The 27473-nt window shown below is 43.3% G+C and overlaps 1 protein-coding gene and 1 long non-coding RNA gene across 13 annotated transcripts in view; one reads left to right on the forward strand and one right to left on the reverse strand.

Moving 5' to 3' along the window:
* Positions 1 to 27473, reverse strand: part of RHBDL3 (rhomboid like 3) — a 199091-nt gene that overhangs the window by 74291 nt on the left and 97327 nt on the right. Inside the window, exon 1 of one of the 12 annotated variants that reach the window (XM_053299944.1) lies at positions 15988 to 16113. The exons of 8 other annotated variants lie outside the window; for them this stretch is intronic. The gene's annotated coding sequence lies outside the window, so the exon portion shown is untranslated. Of the gene's footprint in view, positions 1 to 2920; positions 2966 to 3147; positions 3212 to 8513; positions 8644 to 15987; positions 16114 to 27473 lie in introns of those variants that run through there. 3 more of the 12 variants (XM_053299943.1, XM_053299942.1, XM_053299945.1) reach the window with 3 other exon arrangements.
* Positions 3558 to 27473, forward strand: part of LOC128346520 (uncharacterized) — a 52551-nt gene continuing 28635 nt past the window's right edge. The window contains exons 1-2 of the long non-coding RNA XR_008317014.1: positions 3558 to 3615; positions 23127 to 23172. This is a non-coding gene — a long non-coding RNA (uncharacterized LOC128346520). The remainder of the gene's footprint in view (positions 3616 to 23126; positions 23173 to 27473) is intronic.

Genomic DNA, 27473 nt, shown 5'->3' on the forward strand with positions numbered 1-27473 from the left:
TGCTTGTGCAGAAGCAGTGACCATGTGAAGCAGCCCTCAGAAAACCATAGGTTCTAGCAGCAAAGATGGCTTCAACCCAGGAAGGAGAAAGTGAGAGCCAGTAGTTCTTTTTAGACGTGCACTAAGGGACCAGATCAGATGAAACCTCACCTTGATCTGGCCCATACACAGGAAGAAATGTGAGGGCATGTTTGCCCTTCCTACCCAACCAGTTCACTGGGCTCACCTCCAATGTCCACAGGGGGCTGTAACATTCAAATATGGCCTCTGTGCATAAAATTACACATGAATATGTTTAAAAAGTGGTTGATTGCAGATTTCACTGTGAAAACTGACCAAGCAATTTTGGCCCATACAGGCTGACCTGTGTATACATTATCATATACAATGCGAACATCTGGGGATACTAGAGATGAGGCTGAGAGGGTAGATGTCCACTCATACCTCTCCATGGAGGATGGAGTGGGGTATTATCCAATGCAGCCCAAATGTCGTTCAATTGTCTTTCCAATTGTCGTTCCATTTCAACTCTCCATTTCTGAACTGTCTTGTGTTTTTATATTGATTTATGTGGGTGCTTTTGTGCCAACAGACCCCAGCTAAACACAATTAAAAAATAAATAAAAATAAAAATCTGAATCTGAAGTTTGGCTTGCTCAGTTCTTGGAACTGTAAGATTCGGTTAGTGTAGAGAAATTGCCATCAGTGTTCATTTCTATCTTTGGTTCATGTACGGGATCAAAACTAAGAGCACAGGCACATAAAAGGGGCTTTTTGAGTGGGAGAAGTTCAAATGTGTTCATTCTTTAGGCTGCAGGCAGATGTTACTTCTCCTCCAGTTCAGCCTTTTATTGAAATTATCCTATAATTCTAGTTTTAGCACTTTTTTAGCATTGGAATGGGGAGTGGTGGGGAGGTGCTGATGGTTAGCCCCTGCTAACTGAGCAAAGAGGCACCTTTTAAAAGTGTTGATTCTCTTTATTGAGCAGGGATTCTCTTTATTGAGCCTAGCCATTCCCAGTATGGCACCCCTCCAATGGCAGTTGCTGGTGTCCATCCTGTTTCTTTTTTAGATTGTGAGTCCTTTGGGGGTAGGGAGCCATTTTATTTATTTGTTTCTTTGTTCATATCTATGTAAACTGTGTTAAGAATGTTTGTTGAAAAGTGGTATATAAAAATGTGTCATATATATAGTCATATATAGATAGATTAAGCCAACTTAATCAATGTCTTTCTAGATTTTCAACATAAAATGTTTATGGTTCTACAAGTAAACATTAGCACCTTTCATGCAGTCAAACACCTGTACAATGAACACACAGGAGGAAATGGGATCGTAGTAGCAAGTCACAAACTTTACAGGTATAGGTGCATATGTGCAGTCCGAGACCTTGCAAAAAGCACAATCTTCAGCTTACATATTTACAATTGCTGATGTTCAAATGAATACACCATGCTCCAACTCCCCCTTATATATTCATTATATACATGTTTTATATGAATTGTGAATTGTGCTATTTTGTAATTTTATTTATTTATTTTTACATTTCTATCTTGCTCTTCCTCCAAGAAGCCCTGAGTGTTCTACATAGTTATGTTTATCCTCACAATAATCCTGTGAGGCAGGTTAGGCTGAGAGATAAGTGACTGGCCCAGAGTCACTCAGTGCATTTCATGGCTGAATGGGGATTTGAACTCAGGTTTTCCTGGTCCCAAGGTTGGGGGTGGGGGGAACTGGGATCAGGGGAACAGAAAGCACATTCCACCTCACATGAAATGTAGGACAGAGATGTAACTAATAACAACAACCATCATACTTAGCATGATTGAATATAAGTATAACAAAGCCATGCTTCAGCATGAATTTACTTCTAATCTCAAAATAGCACATTCTCATTGGAGTCTCTTCACACATTTTGTGTGTGTGTGTGTGTGTGTGTGTGCGTGCGCGCGTGCGCATAGCATAGACTTTATTTCGGTCTTTGATCAGTATAACAGCAAAATAAACTAAAGCAGTTCAAACAATCTGCTACTAAAAATAATAAAGAGTCTCTATAAAATTACTTAGTATAATAAGTAGAAGGAGCTAGAAGTTAAAACTATGAACATAAAACTATATATAAAAGTTAATCAACATTAATATCAGAATGACACTGAGTATAAAGGTAGCAAGACAACAAAATTATGTAATTAATACAGAGCAGTGTTAAATCTCATACCATTTTGTATTCTATACTATGCATGGCAGCAAGATATCCAGCGAGTGGAGGCATCATACATATAGGCATTAGAATATTTAGTTCTTAATGAACTCTAAATGAATTTTGCTAGCTATAAGACAGAACCTAGCCACATTATAGGATCTAGAGTTATTCTGGTCTGTCAAGAGGAAATTTAGGTAAAATGAATACTACAGCCTGGATATGAGCTATTATATGAAGAGATGAGCTTATGCCAAATAACACGGTAGTACTGACAGTACAAGAGTACATGAGCCATCGTTTCAGTCTCACCAGAGCCACAGGGACAAATATGTTCTCCATATGAATTCTTTGAAATCTCCCTTCCATCACAGCTGTACACAAGTCATTGCATCGGGCCAATGTCAGGGCTCTGGGGTATTTTGGGACTGTTAGCTGGTTTAAATAGTTGGCAGGAGTAAAGCTCAGAATTTGATTGCCCCAAAAGACACCAACCAGAATGGAGCCCTGATCAATTTGATCAATTTATTTCCCTTATTTTGAGTCCGGAGTTTTCATAACCCAGGGTTTGTGTATGTGTGTGTATAAGTGTCACTGTGAAGGAATGAGGCCTTGACCTCTTGGGTTTCTGTAAATAAGTCCCTATATTGTTGTTAATATTTCCAAACATCTTCTTTTTGTAAATAGCACTTGTATTATGAATTAATTCTCAATCCAACCTGGCTCTTCCTTTTCTTCCAACAATTTCAGCTAGAAGCCTACCAGTGTTCCCTGTAAGAAGGATTCCCAGATGCTGTTGACTACAACTCCCATAATCCCCAGCAAAAGGCCACTGAGGCTGGGGATGTGGAGAGTTGCAGTCAATAACACCTGGGAATCCCTCTTACAGGGAACACTGAACCCTACTTTCTTGCTGACTGCTCACTCTCTGCTTTCCTGGACTCACTCTAGCAGACTTCCAGGCTCTCTTCCTTCTTCTGCAACCTACAGTTCTGACTGCCTCCAGCAGACTCTCTTGACTTCTCCTTCCAGGGCTCTGATTCTAAATCCTATCAAAACTAGTAGGATTTATAGAAAGTATACACTTTCTCTGGCCCATCAGTTCCTCAGCCTAGCCAATCGGAACAAACTAAAAATTCCCTCCAATTTTTGAAATCTCTTTTCCCTCCAAAAATCAAATGTCAAAATGCTGAACCACCAAATGTGAAACTACAGAAAAACAAGAATGAACTTTTGACCCTGTACCTTCTCCATGCATAGGGACTTGCAAGCACAGAAATCCTATTTACAATATTGCAGAGATTTTAGGAATATTAACGCAATATATTAATGCCCAGCAAGCCAGAAGCTGAAAAGAAAGCACAGAGGACTCTGTGTAGGGACCACGATAGTTTTATTTTCCTTGACCTGCTCCGTAAGTAACTATTTTGAGTTTGTATTTTTTTTTCTGTAAAAGAAATGTTTTAATTGAACCAATCTCCCCCTAAAAGTAAACTTTCTTGTTATTAAAAAAAATAGAAGCTTGTTGGATTTGTCTCCACCCCATCCCTATATGCCTTTCCACACTACTAGAGTGTTGGGTTTTGGTAATTTTTGAAGGGCTGTTGTAGTGGACCCAGGCATACCAAAAGTCCACTTGGTGGCACTTGGTGGCAGCAGTAAGAAGGTTAGGAGGAATAGAGGGCGGTTTTTCCACATGTGGTGGCAGTAGTGGGATCTGTTGCCCGTGGCAGTGTGTCAGGGTGGGTCCTCCACAGTCTCATTTTCAGGAATGTGACAAGAGGTATTTGAAATCATATGTTTTGCACAGGTACATCTGTCAGAAAGCTGGGATTGGCTGCAGTTCGCTGTTGTTTCCTACAATGGATAAAATGCATACACATCCCAGGCAACTGAGATATATCTATTCCCGCCGCCCTTGCTTTTATTTATTTATTTTTGCTAAGATATTTCTCTTCTTTCCTATGTCCTCTGCTATGGCTAACCAGAAAGGCTCACACACAGTCACAAGTCCTGTATTTGATTTCTGGGGTGACAGAATATTGGTATTTGTGAGTTGTGTTTTATCACTAGCTGGAAGAACAGAAAGTGTAGGGTGACACTTTAGTTCAAATTAAAAAATACAATAAAGGCCACCCTCCTTCCCCCATAAAGTTAGCTTTGTGGCTTCTTTAATAAGCAGATTATGAATGCTGCAGGCAGATGGGTAGAGAAAAGTAGAAAATGAAAACATGGCTGGGAGAAAACATACACAGATTCATAAAAGGCTTATTCTCTTTAAAACAATTAAATGGATTATTCAGCACACAAGGAAGAAGTAAACTCAGGTGAGCTGGAAATGATACATGGAACACTCCCCAAACGTGTTCATGTCTGAAGAAGTTATGTATAAATGTAATATGGCACACTTCACAATATATAGTGCACTCACACTCACATCCCCATTATGAATACGGTGAATATCTAGTTCACATTGAATCTCGTTTTTTTACTCTTTGCTCCTGCCGATCTCCAAGAGACTCAACATAATTCATAGGGGGTGCAACATGGGCGGGTGGGGAGTCATGTGATGTGCCTCTGGGGGGGGGCCTCGAGGCAGTGGGGCCCCAAGACGACTGCCTCCTCTTGCCTAATGGTAGTTACGCCCCTGATATAAATAAACAAAAGTTAAAAGTGCTGCTAAGATGCTTTGGGGGTCTTTCCCCCCAAATCAGCAGATGAATTAATCATTACTGCACCCCTTTTTATCCAAAAGGCTGTGATTTGATTGTTTTTAATGTTGTTCTAGAATATTGTTTTAAAAATTTTAAATTGTTGTGTTTTAAATTTCTTGTTTTTGTTTTTAACTAATGTTTTAATGTTTTTATCTTGCTATAAACCGTCCAGAGACTTAAGTTTTGGGCGGCATAAAATATGTTAAATAAATAAATAAATAAATAAATAAATAAATAAATAAATAAATAAAATTGAAAGAGCGCTCCAGTATCTTTATATTCTAATGAAAGCAGCCTTACTCTGTACTCTAAACAGGCAGGATACTTGGATAAGTCCAATCTAGATAAGGGAGGTTCTGCTGCACTATTCAAACTTATTGGGTCTGCCTCCTATTTCATTCCAGGGGCTTTCCCAGGCAGCAAGCTTTACTGTGGGTTCAAAGTTACCCCCCCCCAAAAAACGATGCAAAAAGTGAATTTTTTTAACTCCAGATATAAATTGGGCTACACTCTAACGTGGGATGAAAAACCCATATTGTGTGTGAAGTACTCCCTGATAGCTCACAGAGATTTCAGGGTAAATTTGTCCGATATGTGAACGCACACCTCCATTACAGAGGAGATGCAAATTAAAAGCTGGGTGTGAAAAACTTCCTTGTATGGAAGTGATAAGCTTTGTTCAGATCATCCTTTGAGAGATAATGCAGTGTACAAGTCCAGAGACAAACGTCTCATTCTAAGTCTGAAAATATGAGGTAAATGTAGATTTAGCCCACAAATTTGGAAGATGCAAGGCTTATTCTAGGGGAACTGGAAAAGGGGAATTGAAGGGGAATTCTAGGGGAATTGAAAAATCTGATGTATTGATACAGCACATCTAGTCTCTACAACATGCCCCTGCATAGCTAGCACTATTAACCCAGGGGCACACAGCAGACCCAGGTAGACTAGTAGTTTCACAAGACAGGAGATGCAATCTACATGAGTAAGATGTCTCATGCCCCATGCAGCATTTGCGCAGGTACTACTCTCTGTACTACCAGTTTAGTTTCAAAAGTGAAAGTAATGGGTAGGGGACAGGAACTGATATTGCAAAAAACTAGATGAGAAGTATTTTCTTGGAGTTCAATCAGCTTGTAACTCATTGATTAACACCAGGTTATGGAGCTTGGAGTCTCCTTGACCTGGCACTGTACCTAGATGCTCACGTTTCTGCTGTGGCTTGGGGAGCCGAGCCTTTAACCAACTTTTGTTGGTGTGACAGCTGTGCAGATACTTTGACCAATCAAACCTGGCTAGAGTAATCTATATGATTGTTACATTCCGACTGGATTACTGTAGCATACGCTATGTGAGGCTACCCTTGAAGATCTGCTGGAAATGTCAACTGGTCCCAAACACAGCTGTGAGACTCCCAACAGACTTATGTTATCCTTTATATAGGGTAAACACAGTTTTAACATTTATGCAATTGCCCCACATGAAATGACTAGTTTGGCCCTAAGTAAACACTGAAACTTAAAAGAATAGATATGTGGCAAACGTTTTTGCAGATGCCTCCATCGTACATTAGGGAGCAATGATTAGCTACTGTGCCCTTCAGAAGGTACATACTCCAAGTGGCAAACCTGGATTTTCTACTCTGTTGTGTATAAAATGGCCCTCAGAAAGGTACACTTGCTTGACTAAAATGGGACATGCTTATGCATAACTGTGAGCAGGACTGCAGCCCTAAACAGGGCTTGATAGACTACCATTGTTTCTAGTAGCCAATGAGATTGGCTACAAAGAGAAAAAATAAGTGCTTCTCTTTTGTGCCTCCTACCAGGTGAAAGGCTTTATGGAGGAGGAGTAGAAACTAGTGAGTGTGTTTACAGCAAACCCACCATAGGACACTGATGCTTCATTCCATTACAAGACATAGCCTTGAACCAATATAAAAGAAGCACTCTTTGACTCGCTGGTGGCTTTTCAAAAAATAGTTATTCTTATGGCAGAGTATATCAGAGGCTTTCCTTGCTAGTCTCCAGAATTAAATTTCTGTTGCCACTGGCTAACTGGTATCTGTTAAGCTAGGCATCCTCTGCCCTAGGAATCACATATGCTGAATAAGATATTGTGGATAGAGAATGTGTTTTACAACCAGAATGAGTCCAGTCTGCATTTTCAGAACAAAATTTTCTTTTTTAAAAAACCACAACTTTTTCATACATATATAATTAAAAAGGCTATTTTAACTGGTATCTCACTTATCAAGTTTCAGATTTTTAAGTGATTTGAAACAGCTGAGCAATCATGATGGAAGATGAAAATTTCATTGCCAAGTTCCACTTTAATAAGCATAATGATGAGTTGCCAAACTATTTCGCTTGGGAGAACATTTTCTCTTCTGCTGCTGTGCATACACTCCATTTCAGATGGGCTGGAGCTGATAAGCAAACTGAGCACGCTCAGACAGCAACTCACATCTCTTGGTTATTATATTTCAAGATAGTTGCCTTGTCAAGTGACAGCCTATTTCCCACAACGTGACTCACACCACTTTCTGTATGTCAAAAATGGCATGCTACAAGATGGTCTTGAGTTGGGACCACTGAGTAGGCAATCCAATCAAAATACAAGATATTTATTCTTTTTTTAAAACATCAGGGATTTTTTTCTTTTAAAAATGGCAGGGAACCTGGTTTTATAAGAAACTATCTGATTCAAACTCAGAGAAAGTATTTTGATGAAATAAAGACCATGAGGTCTTTCTAATTTTGTCTCATGCAATGAAGGCTTCAAATGGTTCTGAAGAGTCTGCCACATCTCTAACTCCACTCCAGACAACTATAATTAGTACACAGAACAGCTATCAGTAAATGAGACTGCTCAAGCACTCACATGCTCAGTTTTAAGTACTTTCCTGGATTTCTGCCAAAGCGTTGCCAAATGAAGACCTAACCTGTAAGATCTAGAAACAGAAACTGGCTCACCAGAAGAATAAGAGCCTTCTATCCTTTCCAAACTCCTCTTGTTTTTAGTATTTTTAATATTTACTCCAGCTCATGACTTTCTCCCAGAAGGGAATGTAGGTGATTCTTAGGACCTTACTAGATGGTTAAAACAAATGACACAGTTGCTTTATGACTGTACCATCAAGGAGATGCATGATGGTACAGCCATTGGAAATAATGGCCATGCCATTGTGCTATATTGTGCTACTTTACTTTGACACTGTGCTAAATGTCAAAAATGCAATTTTTGACATTTGTGCAAGAGCACTCTTGCATGAACAGTATGGTAGGAACATGCAGTGGTTCCTGCAGTGTGTAAAATGCCCATGGGATGCTGCACAGTATGTGGGCCATTATTCTTCATGCTATATCCTTGCCAGCACTGATCCAGCATCAGTAGTCCAACTGATACCCTGTACCTGAACTGTAGCAAGCAGAATCCATTGCTTCATTAACTAGGCAAAAGCCAGGTTCCCAGTATTTATCTCACATATGACTAATCTAGACATGTCATACTGCCTGCTGAACACAGAGGCTGATGCTGCACACCTCTGCGCCCTACTGTGCCTTTGAGAGAGTACAAAAAAATGATGGCAACTCACTATGCAAACTACAGCTCCAGACCTGAAGTTCTTGTTTCAAGTCCCAAGTCAGGATTGGTGGCTGAGGATGGCACTGTTAGGCTTTTCAGGGCCCACTGTTGATCCTCAAGACCTTCTCAGTGCCTATAGGCCTTTGTGTGATGGTGGCAGAGCAACCTGGGTCCACCCAGGTAGGAGGGGGGCTCACAGATGGCAGTTTGCTGAGGGCCCCCTGAAACCCAGAGCTTGCCCTGGCTTACTATATAAGGCTGGGCAACTGTAAGGCTGCTGGCTGTATGAAGCCTGAGGGCCCTTCCTCCAGCCCCCAAACTGTACCACCAACATGATCCGTGTCAGGGGTCAGCATCACTGGGCCATTGATGAGGGCCCAGTGTCCTCTGTGGATCCACTGTGGATCCCTGAGGCAGCTCTGCGTCCACAGCCTTCATGTGGTGGTGGTGAAGCAACTGTTGTTGTTGTTGTTATTACATTTATATTCTGCTCTTCCTCCAAGGAGCCCAGAGTGGTGTACTACATACTTGGGTTTCTCTTTCACAACAACCCTGTGAAGTAGGCTAGGCTGAGAGAGAAGTGACTGGCCCAGAGTCACCCAGCTAGTTTCATGGCTGAATGGGGATCTGAACTCGGGTCTCCCCGGTTCTAGTCCAGCACTCTAACCACTACACACCACACTGGTCTCTCTGTTGCTGGACCCAGCCAAGTCAGAGGAGGCCCAAAGAGGACAATTTGCCAAGGGCTCCCTGAAACCTGGAGCCAAGCCTGCCCTAAGGCCTCTGATATCCATCACCCTTCCAGCATGTTTAGGCCAATACACATTTACTGCACTGCAACATTTAATTGATTCTTCTCCCCAGGCCACCAGGGTATTGAAAGAGTAGCACCAGCACGGAAAAGGTTCACAGTACGATACAGGAGCTATGATTTATATCCTTTTTATGTCTGTACTGCAAAAGTATTTCTAAGCACCATTAAAAAAAGGGAGGGGGAAGCAGGTCTAAATTTATAACCTCCCCTCCCTTTCCTCACGGCCATTAAAACTGCAGATAGGACATGGTATGTAACTCCTTTAAAAAAAAAACAACCTTCCCACAAAAGATAATAAAATCATCCTGGCGATATTTAATCCACAAAATAGAAGTGCAACGCAAGATAAAAATCTAATGTTTTCTCCTCTTTATCCATCATGATGTTTTTACCAGTTCGGAGGCTTTCCCCCTCTCCCTAGATCTCAAGCAAAGTTGGAGTATCCATAATATTAAGCGAGTGCCACATGACAGGCACTCCATCAATGGAAAATAAAAATGTTACTCCTCTCCTCGGCTTTTATAGATGGGAGAGGGAAGGCTGAATTATCTGTAGCTTTGGGAGGTGGAATTTTATAGGGATGACTGGTGCACTGCATTGTTAATATAATGCCATGATTTCCCAAGGAGCAGGGCGGTGGGAGGGAAGGGGGGAGATCATAACAAAGGCTGCAAGTACCAGAAATGGTTCAGGATTAATTCTGCTGTTTTCAATGTCCTTGCTTTTTCTTTGACTGTAAGCATGCCCCTTAACTTGGCATTGCATTGGAGAATAAAGATTGGCACTTGCACAGGGAACTTTGGATTCAATTTGTAATAACTCTGCAAAACCACAAATGGTGGTGATATGCCACTGCAGCTGTTCTTGTGTCCAATCCTACTATTACTGACCTGGCATAAGGGCTCATGGATCTAGCTGTAACTGGCAACAATGGCATTTTCCTGCCAAGTGAAACTTGTAGTGGGAGGCAGTATAGAAATGAAAATGGAGAAAGGCTACAAGATTCAGGATGGCCAAATAAATATACCTATACACTGGACTTACAATCCAACTTTCTTCCATGATGGAGCTTCAGGCAGGATACATAAGGATCCCAGGTAGCTTCTCATCCAGGCACTGACCAGGAACAAACTGTTTAGCTTCAGAAAGGCTACTAAATCATGTGCCTCCAGGTCACAGAACTGGCCTATATGTGCACTGACGTACCTGCCCACATAGCTGATCCATCAATGTGTATATCTCATCTAAAATATGTTTGCCAGCAGGGTTCAACCTACCTTCCCCCAGATGACCCTTTGCAGCCTGGGCGGCGGCACACAAGCCACATGCCCACACAACCAGCACTGCTGGAAGCAGTGCGGATGACTCTCTGTGCTGTTCTCAGCTGTGCTGGTAAACAGAGGCTGGCCTCTGTTGTCCCGGTCTCTGTGAATCCCATAGTGCACCATGCACCGAGTGCAATGCACTGGGGAATTCCCCCAGAGGACAGGCGCTCTAGGTGCCCATCTCTGTGACAATGCAAGCTGCAAGGCGATACGCAATCCAGGAGCCAGACAATCCTGCAGCTGGGGTTAAGGGCTCTTTGTATCCTTAACCTCAGCTAAGAGCCGGGCTGCGGTGCTGGATTTGGCCCTGCAGTACCACCAGGATCCACATGGATCCCAGAAGTTCTCAAGGGAACTCTCATGAGAACAGCCTCTTAGTTGAGTTATCAGAAGAAGTCTGGTGGATGCTGCTAGTTCTCGCATATTAAGAATGCTGGTCAAGTAGTTCTTTCAAATATGCAAGCATATGGTGAGACGTTGTGTGAATAACTCACCAACACTACATTCACTCACAATTAAACCCATAGCTCAACCCACAGCTACTTTTTGCAGGTCTGCAACACATGGGGATGGAGCTGCAACCTGGGCACTTAGTAAACCAATTGAAGGACTGTTTTTAACATGCACCAAACTCTGTATGGCTATACAGGTTGTTAAGAACACCTGCAGCTTGAGCTATATCCCATCCCATCCCATCCTTAAAATGAAACAAGTTCAGCTTGGAAAAACCCTTTCACAGACCAACACAATGTGAACCTTTCACAACCCAAAATTACGTGACCTTTCCCTTTACCCCATTGCCAACAGTGGGGTAGACGTTGCAGCAACCACAGACATCTTTTAAAAACATGAAGGCCAACAGGCTGCTTTTAGGAATCCTTTCAGTGGTACAAGTGGCAACAAAAGGTTTTGTCCATCAAACAATTGACATCAATGCATGACCTCAAAAATATGCAGAAGGAAAAGGTTAATAAGTTTCCTGGAACAGATTTGCCTAGAGGAATCTAAAACGAAGCATTGTGCTCTAAAGCCAAAACTAAAAGCCATTGGAATGCAAGGCATACTTTTCTCTCTTAACTTTTGGCCTGCACATGCCTACAAAGGGAAATGTTCAGCAGCAGAGCCAAGGGAGAAAGAAGCTGCTCTGACCCCTCTAGTGTCTCCCTGGCATTCTCTCTTCCCTCACAGGAGACACAACTCATGAGCTTGGTCCTGCAGCCTTTGCTTGCTTGAAGAGCTGGGGATGGTGGGGGATATCCTTCTCTCATCTCACCCCCCAGATCTTCAGGCAACAGGCATCAACTCCAGTATGTCCAGGAACAGGTTTCTAGGTGACTTGGAAGGGCACACCTCAGTCTTATCCCCCCCCCCCGACTGCTGTGGATACAGAAGCTGTGTTTCTCAGCCCAGTGGGATACAGTTTTCCTCATTCCTTTCACCCCAGCCACACTGTGCCCAAAGTGAACACAGGAACATAGGAAACTGCCTTATACCATCAGACCATGGGTCCGTCTAACTTAATATTGCCTACAATGACTGGCAGCAGCTTCTAAGGGTATGCATGGACCGTTTGGCGTGATCTGGTCCAAATTCAAACCAAATTTGGACTAAATCACAGGTATGCGAACTGGTTCAGTCAAACTGATCAGCTGGGCCAGTCAGTTCGATGAACCAGTTAGAACCGGTTTGCGATAGAACAGCTCAAACCAGCCCAGTTCGCAATGGGCCAGTTCGCGATTGAACTGATTCTGAACATCCCTAGCAGCGTCTACAAGGTTTTGGGCAGAAGTCTCTCCCAGTCCTACCTGGAAACATCCAAGAATGAGCCTGAGACCTTCTGTATACAAAGCAGATACTCTACCACTGAGCTATGGCCCCATCCCCTAAGTCAAGGCTGCACAACTTCGGCCCTCCAGCTGTTTTTGGACTACAGATCCCATCATCCCCAGCCACAGTGGCCAACAGTCAAGTCTGGTGGCCATTGTAGTCCTGCATCTGCAGCAGAGACAAGGTTGTGCAGCCCTGCCCTAAGGGGAAGATTTTATAGCAGACAGTGCTCACATGTTGTCACTCATCCAAATATAAACCAGGGCAGACACTGCTTAGCAAAGGGGACAATTCATGCTTGCTACCACAAGACCAGTTCTCCACCCCTTTAGAAGTGGAGGTGGGCCCAGCTTCAGAGGCAAGCAGACATCTTTAAAAAGGGGGGCGAGATGCATGTGTATTCTCCTAAAGCAAGGCTGTGTCCTGAGAAACAGGACAGCCTCATCCCCCCAAAAAACTCATGGGGAATGGGTATGGAAGTATTGTAAGAAAACCTAAACTTGGAGAATGCTTTGGAGGACTGTATTGATGGACTCTTGCTGAAAGCATACAGGATACACACCGTATACCCCATGACTATACATCTTCTCCCTCTGCATTCCCTTGATGTGTGCATGTGTCTTTGTACTCAGAGGCAGGCCACCTTTCCTTGATTTGCTAATCTTGCAATCTGCTGCCAAAAGAGAGCATCATTGTTTAACTTTGCACTGGGCAGATTACCAACGTCTTGAACTTCTTCATAATTGGAAACCTAGTTGCTGTACTCCTTTCATGCACTAAGGAAAGAGACATCATGTCCTGAGTGGTTCAGGATTTTAAAAGGGCTCAGGGAGCAAGACAGGCAATCTCCACACTCAGAGATCCTGTCAGGGACAAACTAGATGAGACCAAAAAATGTATCGCCATCATCTCCATCTTTTTGAACTTAAAAGAAAAACCAGCCATGAGATGCCCAACGCTTTCCCAGATGAAAATTGTCGTGTATTTTCCCGAAGCTTGTTGCTCAGAAGTAAAAACATGGGCACACCACTCTCTTATCTAGGGCTCTTCCAGACAACAATTAACTGTGTGCTGAAAAGAGCTTGTAATGAAATTCTAGGCAAGAGCTTATTCCATATCCTTATATTCCCACAGACTTCCATTGTCATTCCCAGTGGAATCTCGTGCACAGGTCAAATGGCCACCAAGGACCTTGACAATTTCTGCAGAGCCACCTACTGGCCAGCTCTTGTATTCTGAGAGAAAACCACCCTTTTCCCCATTCGTCAGAAAAGTAATATTGAAAAGTGATGGGTTAATCTTGCTGGAAAACAAGAGCTAGCCAGCAGGTAGCACTACATAATTTGTGCAAGGTAAGGTTCCTCTGCTCATCTGTCCTGCATGTGAGATCCTGCTGGGAAAAACAACAGAACTCTGCAGGAATGTGAGAATCCTAAATAAGCTCTTGCTTAGAACTTCCTTGCAAGATCTTCACAACACACAGTTTACTGCTGTCTGGAAGCAACAACCTTGTCTGGTCATTGACCCTAATAAACTTTGATTCTGGAAGAGCTCCTAGTTTGGGCCTCAGTTCCTTGCACTGAAACAGTGGAACCTTTGCACATACAACATACAGGTTAATCCTGCTTTGTGTACCTATAAAGGTCCACACTGAATAGCGAACTACACAAAAGGTTTGATTTATCAATCTGCCAACAGATTCCCAAACTAGAGGTCAAGGCTGCACAACCCTTCAGCTGTTGTTGGACTACAACTCCCATAATCCCCAATCATTGGACACTATGGCTGAGGATGATGGGAGTTGTAGCCCAACAACAGAAGGAGGACCAAAGTTGTGCAGCTCTGCTATAGATGAAGGGCTTGGGAACAAGAAGTCAGCAATCTAAGAGACCACCTACTCCCACAGGAAGCTACCCAACTATTGATATCCTCTTCAGAGGCCTCCTGAACAACCAGGGAAAGAATTTTTTATTTACCCAGACTTGTTCATTTTTAAAAAATCTGTTCTTGGTATGAACGGTGCTGATCCCCCTCCCTTTTTAATCTGTTGCTATTTTAATTATTATACTGTATTATGAGAGCAGGGAGGTATTTTTAAATTGTTTTCCTTATAACTGCAAGCCACCCTGGGAGTTCTACTTGAAATGAAGGACGAGACAGCAAATTTTATAAATCAAAATCAGTCAGTCTCACTGGAGAAAAAGACTCTGATTATATTAATATTGCATCTCTCTTTCCCCCCCACCCCCCCTCTCTCTACCCAATAATAATCATGAATGTGCATCATGGCCAAGCACCAGATGGAGGAGGAGGATACAGCCTACTCGACATGTATGGTTTTATTTGCTTCCTCCTCAAAGAGTTGTTGTGGTTTGAGAGGCCATAAGGCAAGTCAAAAAGTTACTTCTCTGGGGTGCAAAGTGCTAGGATGGTGATGGCTGTATTGGCGCCTGAAAATGCCTAGACTGGGCTATGAGAATATTACTATAAAGCTGAAATTATGTTTTATTTCTTTATTTCATTTTGCTTTAAGGCAAAAACTAGGACTTTCCCCCTACTGTGTCAAGGCATCGTCTTGGCTGGTGCAGATATTGGGTATCTGGTTTAAATTAGCCAATACACTGTTTCAAGAAATACTGCATTAAATGAAAAACTTACAGCTAAATATTTGTTTTGGAACAGACTGGTGGGGTAATTGTATTGAGGGTTATTTCTAGGAGTCTGTCCAACATTTCCCAAGTGTCAAAATACCAGTTTCCCTTCAGAGAAATTTTTCCCAGTTTGCCTCCAAGCATCCTAACTCTGTGAAGTTTCCCTGCAGAATATTTATCACAGGAACAATGTTTTAAAACTATGCCTCCCCAAATCCAAGATTTGTCCTAAGGAAATCCAAGTTCTCTAATCTGAATTAAATTGTGCAAACTGATACATTTTGTCACCATTCTACAGACTGGCACATTTTGCCTAGGGCTGCTCACTTTTGCTTATTTTATTTTGAGCCAGATATTCTGGGTTGCGTAGAATCTTAAATGTTTTTGGCAAGAAGCAGGGTGGTGACAGTAGTTAAAAGTATGAAAACAGTAGAGGGGTTATGTACAGATAAGAGTAGCACTGCTGTTGTTTTTTTAATCTTACCAACCACCCTGAATGTTGTTTTTCTTTCAGTATAAAACATGGTAATAAATAAGAAAAATAAATAATAAAGAAGAGCTAAAAAATTGCTTTTGGGAAAGAACAGGGCCCACAACCTTTCTCAGGAATTCAATTCACTCCAGGTTTCAGATTCTGTACCAGAGTTTTAAAAGGCACCCTGAGAAACTTTTGAGTGTGCAAGAAATTACCCTATTTGCTATCCAACCAAAGTTTAGCTACTGATATTGTGAGGGGGGGAAACATTTACACAAGACGAGAATATTCTCATCTTACAACAGGCCTACAGAAGCATTACGGTAATACAAGAATATCCCCTTGATAAGGACATCATTTCCCTCTCCCCCTGCTTTGCACCTGCTATTCACCTAAGTCATATCAGAAGGCGAGCAAGCAGGTGGTTCATAGAGCACAGCAGCTGCCCCATCCTCCTTTGCCCTGTTCCGAAAAGTCTGAAGAGGAGCCTGCCTGGCCTAGCTGCCGCATCCAAGTTGTTGTCCCTTGCAACAGGCCTGCCCTTTGTTTGGAGAGGAAGAGAATAGAAAGAATGCTTGACCTGGAAGCAGAGACTCCATCTCTGCAGGGGATCTCACAGCCCTGCTGCTCAGCTTTGTCCAAGTTGCAAGACGCTGTGTGAAAAAGGCGACCTGTGTGGACCACGGCTGCCAAAGGCAAGTTGTGCTCCCAACAAGGAGCCCAGTAAATAATGCCTCCACAGTAATTAGGCCCCAGCTCATCTCATCACTGACAGTAGCAAAGTTTAGTTAAACAGCTTTGCACTTTATCTCTGCCTGCAGCTGTCGTTTTACAGCGAGAGCATTTTTTACAGTCTCCTTTATAGCAGAAAGAGGGGAAAATACATGCCAGACAATGAAAATCTGTATTTGTTTTCCCAATAAGGGTTTCCTTTTCCTTCCAAATTGCTCAGACAAAAGTTTTAAAAAACCACTTGCAGTTTTCCTTCAGCGTTCTTCAAAAGAAAAAAGTTCTCTTGCTAGTTCCATATGGTTCAGAAGCATCCTTTATACACACAGAGTGCAATTCTCATGCATATATATGAGCAATAATTCAAAAGGCAGCGTTTATCTGATGGCTTCCATTCCTTTCTTCTGGCACATAGTGAGAACAGGCCTCAGTTTTTCTTGAAAAATACATATACAATTATGCTTACTCAGTACTGTTCCCGGAATAACCTGCTGCCCATGTATTCATTGCTGAAAATGGTCACTAGAGGAAATTCAAGTGACATTGGTAGTCTCAAGTGGACTCTCAGGTTAATTTTTTTTTAATGCTCAGACAACTGTGCATTTTACTTTGCTTTGATAGGGAAGCTAAAATAACCTTTAAAATGCTGGAACATCTCTGCGGTTTGATAACGCAGATGGAGTTGTTCATGGTCAGGAACACATACACAACAAAATGAAGAAATAAATGAAGTGTTTATTGGGTATTGCTGAACAGGTGGGTGTGCACACAATCATATTAAGACATAACACCATAATGTTCTAGAGAAAGTGGAGATCCTCTATGGTTATAAGGATCACAAACAGTGCAAAGAAGTTTGAACCACAAAAGTTTGAACTACTAGAAGCTTTAATTTTTTAAAATTTTATTTTACATTTGTATCCCACTCTTCCTACAAGGAGCCCAGAGCACTTTAGAAACAAGCTTCTAGTGCAGAACAATGCTGTTAGCATCTTCCACTACTGATTTACAGAAGCTTAGGTTACCATATATTAATGATAGTGGTTGACATCCTGGAAGGATGAGCAAGAGCACCTGAATAACAGCACTTCCAGATCAACTGCATATGGGTGCATTGGGGAAGGGAGAATTTTTGACAACCTGTCCTGTCCCAGGAAGTCCTCTGTGCCATCCAAAGATATGTCCCTGAGGGTTGTGCAGCCCTCAGGGACATTTTTTTTGGATGGCATAGAAGGCTTCCTGGGAAAAGACAGGTTGTCAAAAAATTCCCCTTCCCCGCTACACCAATGCAGTTGTTCTGGAAGTGCTGTTACTCTGACCCTCTTAAAGGGTATTCACACACGCAGCCTAATCCAGGCTAGGGCACCCCAGCCTGGATTAGGCTGCGCGTGTGAAGTGCCGGGAGCGAGGTCTCCCCATTTTCAAACCTTTGGTTCACTTAACCTAGGCTGGCAATTGTCTGGGTGATGGCTGCCAGGTTAAACAGCTCCCCGCCCCACAGCCATTTCCATCAGTGAGCTAGGGGGAAGGAGCGGCCATGCCAAGCATGGAGGCTGCTCTGACTAGAACAGCTGCCACACTCGTGCCCCGGGGCACCCTGGGATGCGTGTGTGTGTGTGTGTGTGTGTGTGTGTGTGTGTGTGTGTGTGTGTAAGTCCTCCCACTCCAAGAAACTACAGTAGGTCTAAGAAAAGGGCTAAAAAATTTAACAGATATTATATTCTTCTTCATAAAAAGAAATTGCTGGTTATTTATAACTATGCAATACAGAGAACATCATGTTGTATCAAATCACAAGGGTGTTTATTTAAATACCTGTCAAAGTTACCAAATAGTGTTAACTAGTTATTCTCATTCATTGTTAATGACTGGTGTCAAGAGGCCCCCAGTCAAGATCAGAGCTCCTTTGGACAGGAAGACTATAAGACACAATCCACACCATAATGAGCTTTACTGTGTAAAAAGACAAAGGAAGTAGAGACTCAAACGGGTGAAAGAGTATACCAAAGGTCACAGAGAGAGGTCAAAATGGCAGAAGAAGATAATCAGCCAGGCTCCCAAGAAGTGGCCACACTGCTTTCCAAGTCCAACATATGTTATATGTGTGCACCTCAATTAAATCAACCCCTCTCCATTCCATGTTTCCCAACTGCTATGTTATTTTCACACCAGTTATCAAAAGATTGGTGGGGGAAGCAGAGGTGCACCTAGGTAATTTTGGAGCCTGAACCTCAAGGCCTTTGGAGGCCCCCCTACCCTGCAAATTAAGCATCATCATGCTCCACACCAGGCAACTATACCACCCTGAACAAACTAAAGAGGATTTGGGGGCCCCCAGGAGCTGTGGAGGCCCTGGACTTCGGCCCCAAAGTCCAGGGATAAGAGCGCCTCTGGTGGGCGGTCTATCCCTCCCAGCTTTGCCAATGCTGCAATCACAAGGCTGTGGGCAGGATGCAGACCCTCATCCCCAGTGGGATGTGGTGATGTTAGACTGCCCCATCACATTGTTGTACCTCTGTGGTAAATTGTAGGAAAGGCACTTTCACACAGGGTGCTTTTCTTTATCTTTATCATCATCATCATCATCATCATCATCATCATCATCAATGACACACACAGTATCATTATGGATAAAGAACTGCTCTGAATTGATTCCATTTATTATTAGGATGGGACATTAATGTGTGAAATAAGCCATCAGTTTCCTCTGAGAAAGAGAATATTTTGGACTGTCCTCCCCACCAGAAATGCACATTGTCCTGTCTTCCCCTCCCCCTCTATATATTGGTGCCACTCTAGTTAGGTGTTTGCAGTTCGTGCAAAATGTCTGTAGTCAGAGTTCCCACCATCAGTTGTCCACCTGTACTCCTACATTTCTAGACATGCATGCATTACAGTGCTATCCGCATGGCCCAATCAATATGTGTTTCCTGGCTGGGCATTATATATTCTTGGTTGTGTGCCATGATTGACTGCTGTTAGAATCTTATCTTCCACTGTAGACCAGAGTTTCTCAATGATTTCGGAGTCACAGACCGGTACATTCCTTGTGTGCAGTTTCCTGGACCAGCATTTAGTAAAGGGGTCACGCCCCTCACTGCCACCCCTACCCCCAGTGATGTAATGTGTGAAGGGGGCAGGGCCAGGGAGCCCAGCAGAGCTCTCCAGAGCTCATTTCTAGGCAGGCAGCCCTCGCTGCTGGATAATGTTCAATTTGCTTCCTCAAAATGAACATTATCCAGCAGTGAGGGCTGCCTGGAAATAAGCTTCAGAGAGCTCTCAGTGCAGCCCCCGCTGGCCCAAAATTATTTTTCTGCAGGGTTGATTTTTAATAGTGATGCCTCACGAACTGGTAACCAACACCTCGTGTACCAGCAGTTTAGAAACACTGCTGTAGATGGAAGTTGCATGGGCCCAGCTCTCTCTTTACTACAGTGGGAGCGCTGGAAGTTATGTCTCTCTTTTGCAGGTATAACATCACGCTGTTATCTCAGGCAGAGCCAACCTGTGTGGACATAGGATTTCTATTAAGGCTCACTCCTTCGTCCACAACACCAACTTCTCCCCGTCTTCTCCTTCATACTTGTGGAATCCCACCAATACAGGGGGTACACCAAGATGGTTTGCCATTGGCATAAGATATTGTGTGATTTTGCCTCCCCCCCCCAATAGTGTGATGCTGTGCTCTATCAGCACAAAGAGGGTTTAGGAGTCATCCTACTTCACCCAGTGGACTTATGTCAGAAACAGAACAACTCTGAAGGAGCCTCATCTCCTCCATCTACAATCAATAGCAATAGCAATAGCAATAGCACTTACATTTATATACCGCTTTATAGCCGAAGCTCTCTAAGCGGTTTACAATGATTTAGCAAGGAACAACAACACTGGCCTGAGTTCCTGCAGTGAGCAGAGAGCTGGACTAAAAGTCCTCCAAGGTCCCTTCTCTCTTTAATATTCTATGGTATTATAATATTTAGTGGTATGAAATGGCAGGGATCAAACCCCAAACATGAAGTTCCAGATCAGAGGCCATTAGCTCACAACAAAAGGCCAAGCTTATTAGCTAGATGCCCTCCTTAACAATCCATACTAGATACAGAGGTAATTTTGGGCAGTATACAAATGTGTTAGTTTAATTAATTAATTAATTACCCACACAATCAAGAACTGTGTTCTACCCGGGTTTGTGAGCTGTGTGTACGCTCCCAATTTTCGGTTGTGGGGTAGCAAGGTAGGAGGAAAACCAGGTAACTTCTCCTCCTACCTTGCTTCCACCCAGGTTTCCCTCTAACCTTGCTTCCACAGAACCAAAAATTGGGAGCACACACAGTTCCCAAACCCAGGTAAAACAGTGTTTTTGATTGTGTGATGACCTTACACTTTAAGAGAACTACATGACACAAATGTAATGACAACGGCTGACATACAGAGCAAGGATGCACCCGTGGAGTGAGAGAGCAGCCTAACAGAACTTCCTAACTAACTGCACCTGTGCAGCGAGAAAGCACAATTTTTGACACCTTACCTTCCCCAGGAAGCCCTATGAGCCACCTGAAAGTATGCCTGTGAGGGCTGCACAACCCTCAGGGACATATTTTCAGGGAAGGGGAATATGTAAAAAATTGCTGATTCCATGAAGTGCTAGTGCAGTTAGTCAGAATGCGTAGTTAGGCTGCTCTCTCACTGCACCGGTGCATCCTTTCTCTGTATGTCCACCAGTAAGCGCAGGAGCAAGGAAATCTCCCCAGTATCATCAGCACTGCATTCACCTGCTACTACCCAACAGAAGCCTAATTAAATAAATCCAATAGGAACGCCAAAGCAGACCATGAGTCTTGAGAAAGCATAGGTTTATTGGATCAATAGGAGACAAACCACATTCAATAACAAAAGAATCTCCTTGAAGAAAGATTTAGCCTTTAGTTCAGACAGAGGGATGATAGCAGAAGCTGCCTGGTCCATTTCACTACAAGAAAATATACAGTCTAGTGAGGGGAGAGCCAGGGGTGAAGCTTTAATCGGGCAGATGGGTTCAAAGAACCCGAGCTGCCCAGCTCCTTGGGGCCGCCTGAAGGTGGCACCATGTCTTGTGAGATTTTATTCAATACTTCCGAGGATGCAACAGGCCGGCAGCATACCTCCCTGCTGGCCAGTTGCTTCCTCAGACCAGAGGTGACCGTAAGTTCCTGGTGCGTGTGTGCACGTTGTACATGTGTGTGCATGTCACACACACACATGCACATACAATGTGCACATGCTCACCAGGAACATCCAGGCACTTCCAGTCTGAGGACGCAACAGGGCAGCAGGGAGGTATGTTGCCACTATGCCGGACCATTTGAATACACAGCGCTGGCGGGGGAAACATGGCAGGAGGGATAACAGCTCCCTCCCCCATCCTTAAGTGATCCCCCAGCCCCACCTTCAGACCGGCAGGCTCCAGTTCTGTGCACATCCCTATTCACTGGTGTGTGGGGGGAGAAAAATCCATAAATTACCGGCAGGGGCATAAAAATCCACCAGTCACAGTCCCTGGCAACACCAGAAGAACCTTCAGCTGAGACGAGCCGTGAAGTAACAATGGCTTTATTCTTTATCTCTTTATAACATATAATAGTTAATTTTGAACTATTAATCAGTTCTGGCCAATTTGCTGGTTTGGGAAAAGGAGAAGAATATGCAGCTTTTTCTCTTTGCTGAGCAAGGACATGAACCACTGCCCCATCCACTTCTGGATGTCATATTTGTTTTATTTTAATTTATAGCCTGGCTGAACCCCACAGCTTCAGGCAAATGACAACAGATCACAAAAGAAGATGAATGAGATAATGAATCGCTCAAAACATAGCATGTAGCTCCCAACTCTTTTTCAGGGCTTAACCCTGGTTCCTCAATGTTTCTGAAAGAGCTTTGGCAAGACTCCAGAGTGAAGGGGTTCCACAGCTGCAAGGCAACCAAAGATTTCTTCCTCAGTTCCCCAGCTGTCTTGACATGGAGCACAGTCTCTCTGAAAAGGCACCCACAGCTACAATGAGGTCAAGTGAGATGATTCCGAACTGTAGAGCTTTATATTTTGATGTGCCTCCAAGGCACAGATGAAAGTGAGAGTAGGTGCGGGAATGCTGGTATAAATATGCTTCTGTCAGCCATGTTCCCCTCCCCCGCCCCAAAGGCTGGAGAATGCAGAAGACAAAATGATACCACAGGAGAAGAAAGTTCTTTTTCTTTCTCTTTCCCCTTAAATCAGCTTACTAGTTGGGGCTGACAGATGGCAGCTGAGTCCCATCTAGCCAACAGTGAGCTGGCCCTGCATACATACACAGCATCCTCCTATCTATACTCTCACTGCGGGACTGGGCAGAGATGTACATATTGCCACTGAAGTCCTGCACTATGTATTTCCAGCCACAAAAAGGGCCCCAGTCTAGCCTTTGTGAGGCACTCTTAGTGGCCCTGGATGGGGATATGCACCACCTGCATCAAACCTATGTCAAAGAAATGTTTATAAACACTGGGTGACACCCAGTCTAACAAAAGATGTCAGCCAGTATTTAGGATACTGGCCAACAGCTGAGGACACAGCAGGGGGCTGCTCGTACAGAGCACTTCCAGAGGCAGGGAAGATGAGCAAGAATTGTTCCTCGTCCCCTGACATGGCAGAAGTGGGAAAGCCTCCAGCTGCATTAAGAGCAGCCCCCTGCTGCATTTTCATTTAATTAGGATGCCAGCCACTGTGAATAAACAACAAGTTTTTAAAAGATGGTTGTGTAATGCAAGAAATGTCTGTTTTTGCTTTTAGATGGGAACACAGTCTTCCTTGAGCAACAAGTCCACAGTTTATTCAGGTCAGAGATACTTCTGAATTTGGCACTGTTCCTGGACTCTTGGATAGCATTTGTGGCTCAGAATACCTTTACTAATTTTGGTAGCTTTATTGGCAGTGCTCACTACTGGAAGACAGGAAACCAACTATCTAGAGTTCCTCACACTCTCATGATTTCTAGATTAGACTGCTGTGATGCACTCTACATGGGTCCACTTTTGAAGCTGGCTCAGAAAGCTGGCATTAGTACAGAATGCCATTGCCCATTAGTTGGCAGGTGAACAACAACAATAAAATATCACATCTATTCTGAAACACCTGCATTGGTTACCAGTTAATTTCCGTGTCAAAAGTGCTGTTTTTGACCTTTTCAAGATCTATCTGGTGGGGTAATTAATTTCCAGCATAAATAGCAGTGGAGACCAGATAATGCAGAGAAAAACAGGCATCATCCCCATTTGGCAGCTTCCAGACCTACTTTGGTTCTAGTATTACAGCTTTGATGTTTATAATGAAATCAGTCCCACTGACGGACTGGGCTTTCAGATGGAATGGAATCCAATTCCCCAACCATGTGGCTCACTGACTAACCTATAGCGCTGTGACACTTTCTGTGACATTTTTTTCATCACTACTTTAAACTATCAATCAGAGTTCTTATAACAGCTCTCTAGCTGCGCGGTAAGCCCTAGGTAAAGTCAATAGTAACATGAACTTGCTTTGAGATGCTGTGAACATTGCTGATCAATAATGGTTTAACAATTCGCAGCTGGTTCTTTTATTCTCTCATGAATATTGATATGGACATACAGAATCACACTTGTAAACCACCCACACAAGACAGGTTCAGTGGATGATATATTTTGCCTCACTCTCCAGATTCAATCTGGGAAATAAACATCAATCAATCATACTAAAGGAAGTACACAAAAACCAGTTATGGTGGTAGGGAAGTAATCCTTATCAGAAAAGCAATTAAAAGCGCAATTTGCATGCATGTTCTTATGAGAGGTCTTGGTAATTGAGTAGCAACTGTATTGCAAGAAGGTATGGACTTTGCTTTGTCTGGGAGAACAGACCTTGTTCCCGTGCCCCCCCGTTCAGAATCTGAAGTTAGGGCAGGAAGTGTAGAAAAGCAGAGACTACGTGGCATAGCAGTTTTATGCACTAACAGTAGTCTCAGTCTCCTGTGCACAAAGCACTGCCACACAAACTGTCAGGAGATCCATACAGGCATATGGGTATCATGTGTACAAAGTCTAGAATGATAATATAGTAGGGGTCATTTGACAGCAGCAGAATGCCCGCTTTGCATGTTAAACACCATTCAATACCCACTATATCTACCTAATAACAATCCCAGATAACAGGGCAAGGTGACAAACATACCCACACAAGACAATAGAAAGTAGAGTTTGAAACCCGTAGCCCAATCTGTGGGCTTCCATATCTACAAGATTCAGTTTCTGTGCCTGTAGGTTATGCCACAGTTTATTAATAGTAACCAAAATATTAGTGCAACTCATTTTTAAGATGGCTGCCTGATTACTTAATGAGGCTATTCACACGAGTGTGTAAAACTGGGCTAAGGAGCAAAGCCCAGTTTTGTACGTTTGTGTGAACCACCAGGATTGCACCTGATCCTGGTGGCTACACGGCGGCAAATTCACCTGTGAAGCTGCCCAGTTAAACGAGGTTAAGGGAGGGAGTGCTCCCTTACCCTCATTTTTTAGCCAACTTGCCAGTAGGCTTATGAGATCACCAGGCATTCTTTGTGTGTGTCCGTCTGTGTGTCGTCCCCCCCTCAATCAACTTTGCAACGCCTGGACCAATATGAACCAAACCAGGTACAGTTCTAGGGACACCTCAACAGTGTAGTTTGTGATGATGTCATCCACCCCAATCCAAGATGGCAGACACATAAACCTTTAGAGGTGTAAGTGGGCTAACCTATGAACTGCCTAACCGATTTGAACCAAATTTGCTGCAGATGTAGGTATGCATAGGGATGTCCAAAGGGTGTGTGATGATGTCATCTACTCCAGTTCAAGATGGTGGCCAAGTGAACATCTGAGGCATAAAGAGACTAATTTGTGGACTAACTAATTTGAACCAAATTAGGTACAGTTGCACTGAGTAACACACAGGGACACCTCAGTGGTGTAGTTTGTGATGATGTCATCCACCCTGATTCAAGATGGCAGACAGGTAAACTTTTGAGGTGCAAGTGGGCTAACTTGTAAACCGCTTTACCAATATGAACCAAATCTGGTACAGCTGTAGGGACTCCTCAACAGCATAGTTTGTGATGGTGTCATCCACCCCAATCCAAGATGCTGGTCACGTGAACATCTGAGGTGCAAGCCAGCTCAGTGCTGTAGTTCCCCATCTGCAGGGAAGGTAAGTTAAACCCTCCTTCCCCACAGACCACCCCGGAGTTCTTCTCACGGATTGTGAGAAGAGCTCTAATAGTTAATGTTGGTTTTACATTGCTTATACTGTCTGTCTATATATGATTTGTACTGACTTGTTTTGTATTGGATGTAGTGTAAGACTGGCCACAGACCATAACAAAGAGATCCATTCATTCAGATATTATAGTCAACAGATGACAAACAATGGTCACAAGCTGAAGAGTGCCTCCGTGGTGCTCTTGGACTTTTGCATGTGGTCTCACTTGGGGTTTTGTTTCATTTTTCCTACATGGCACCTTCATATATTGCTTTGGAAGCCATTTCCCTGGTTTCCCCCAAGTTTTTAAAGTGTCGATCAGGCAGCACAGAAGGAATGTGAGGGCAACAGAAACCTCACTGTGCATACAATGCTCACCAAACAGGCCTACAGATTGTGACCTCTTTCCTACAAATCCTGGGTCTTTCAGCCACATATCCTTGTTTTGTGTACCATGGGTCATTAACAGGCCAAGCTTTCTCTCTTTCTGAGCTCCACAGACAATGACAGGACAGCTATTGTTTAAATGGAATGCTTTTCTTCCAAAGCCCCATTCATACACACATGTGTAATCACTTGATTTCTCAAAACTGCACATGTGAAATGGCTGCATAGAACAGGGCAGTGATGTAGTTGCAGATTCAGAAATGCAGGCACTCTCCATGACAGCCCCAATAGCCATGCCCACCCCAACAGCAAGAGAAGCTGTTGTAATAAAAGCACTCTGTCCCTTTGAGTAGGAGTACCGGCACTCCCATGTAGAACCACCGGTTCTCAGCCCATGTACCCTCCCTCCACTACACCCCTGGAACTGGGTTAACAACCCCGGGAATACTTAGCTGGGAGGAAATCTCAGGAGAACTTACATGCGAGTAAAAAAACAATCTGCATAGGAGCAGGCTCTTGTTTGGTCTGAAACCTCCAGATCTGAATTTGCCCAAACGAAAAACTTTAAGAAGTGGTGTGGGTGGGAAAAGAATTATAGGCTTCCAGTACATATGCATGAATATCCTTGGAAAGATGTGGTTTCCAATACCTAACAAAGAGCCTTCAGACAAATAAGAAGCATCATTTTCTATATAATTTAAAGCGTAAGCATCTGCAAATTGACTGATTAAGAAAGCAAAAAATGTAAATGAATAGCAGCAAGGATAAGCAGGACAGGAAATCAATGGCTTTCTTGCTGCATTTGCTCAGTAAACATGTAATGAAATGTTCTCATTTAGGAACATAGGAACATAGGAAATTGCCATATACTGAGTCAGACCATTGGTCTATCTAGCTCAGTATTGTCTTCACAGACTGGCAGCGGCTTCTCCAAGGTTGCAGGCAACGTACTGTATGCTTTGGTAGTTTGTTGGTTCAATAAAAAAATATTGTCCTATAAAAAATAATTAAAAAAAAAATATTGTCCTATCTTGGAGAAGCCAAGGAGGGAACTTGGAACCTTCTGCTCTTCCCAGAGCGGCTTCATCCCCTGAGGGGAATATCTTGCAGTGCTCACACATCAACTCTCCCGTTCAGATGCAACCAGGGCAGACCCTGCTTAGCTAAGGCGACAAGTCATGCTTGCTACCACAAGACCAGCTCTCCTCTCCATTTCAATCTCTTCCCTCCATTTGCAGAAGGGATTGTTTGGGTCAGGAGATGTTCAAGAAATGCCTTTCCTTCAAAACCTGTAGGCAAGGATCTCTTAAACTGCAGGTGGATGTCAGGGTCAGAGGGGAGAAAGACATCAGGGATTCACTCATCTCTTAACTTTCAGCCAGGTTTAATGGGCTGTCGATTTCCAAACCTCTGTCTGCTCCTTGCAAACCCCCCACCCCTTGCTGGGGAGCCAGATGCAACATTTCAGTGATGGCCTCCCATTTC

Source organism: Hemicordylus capensis, chromosome 2 (assembly GCF_027244095.1).
Source record: "Hemicordylus capensis ecotype Gifberg chromosome 2, rHemCap1.1.pri, whole genome shotgun sequence".
In the NCBI taxonomy this organism is placed as follows: domain Eukaryota; kingdom Metazoa; phylum Chordata; class Lepidosauria; order Squamata; family Cordylidae; genus Hemicordylus; species Hemicordylus capensis.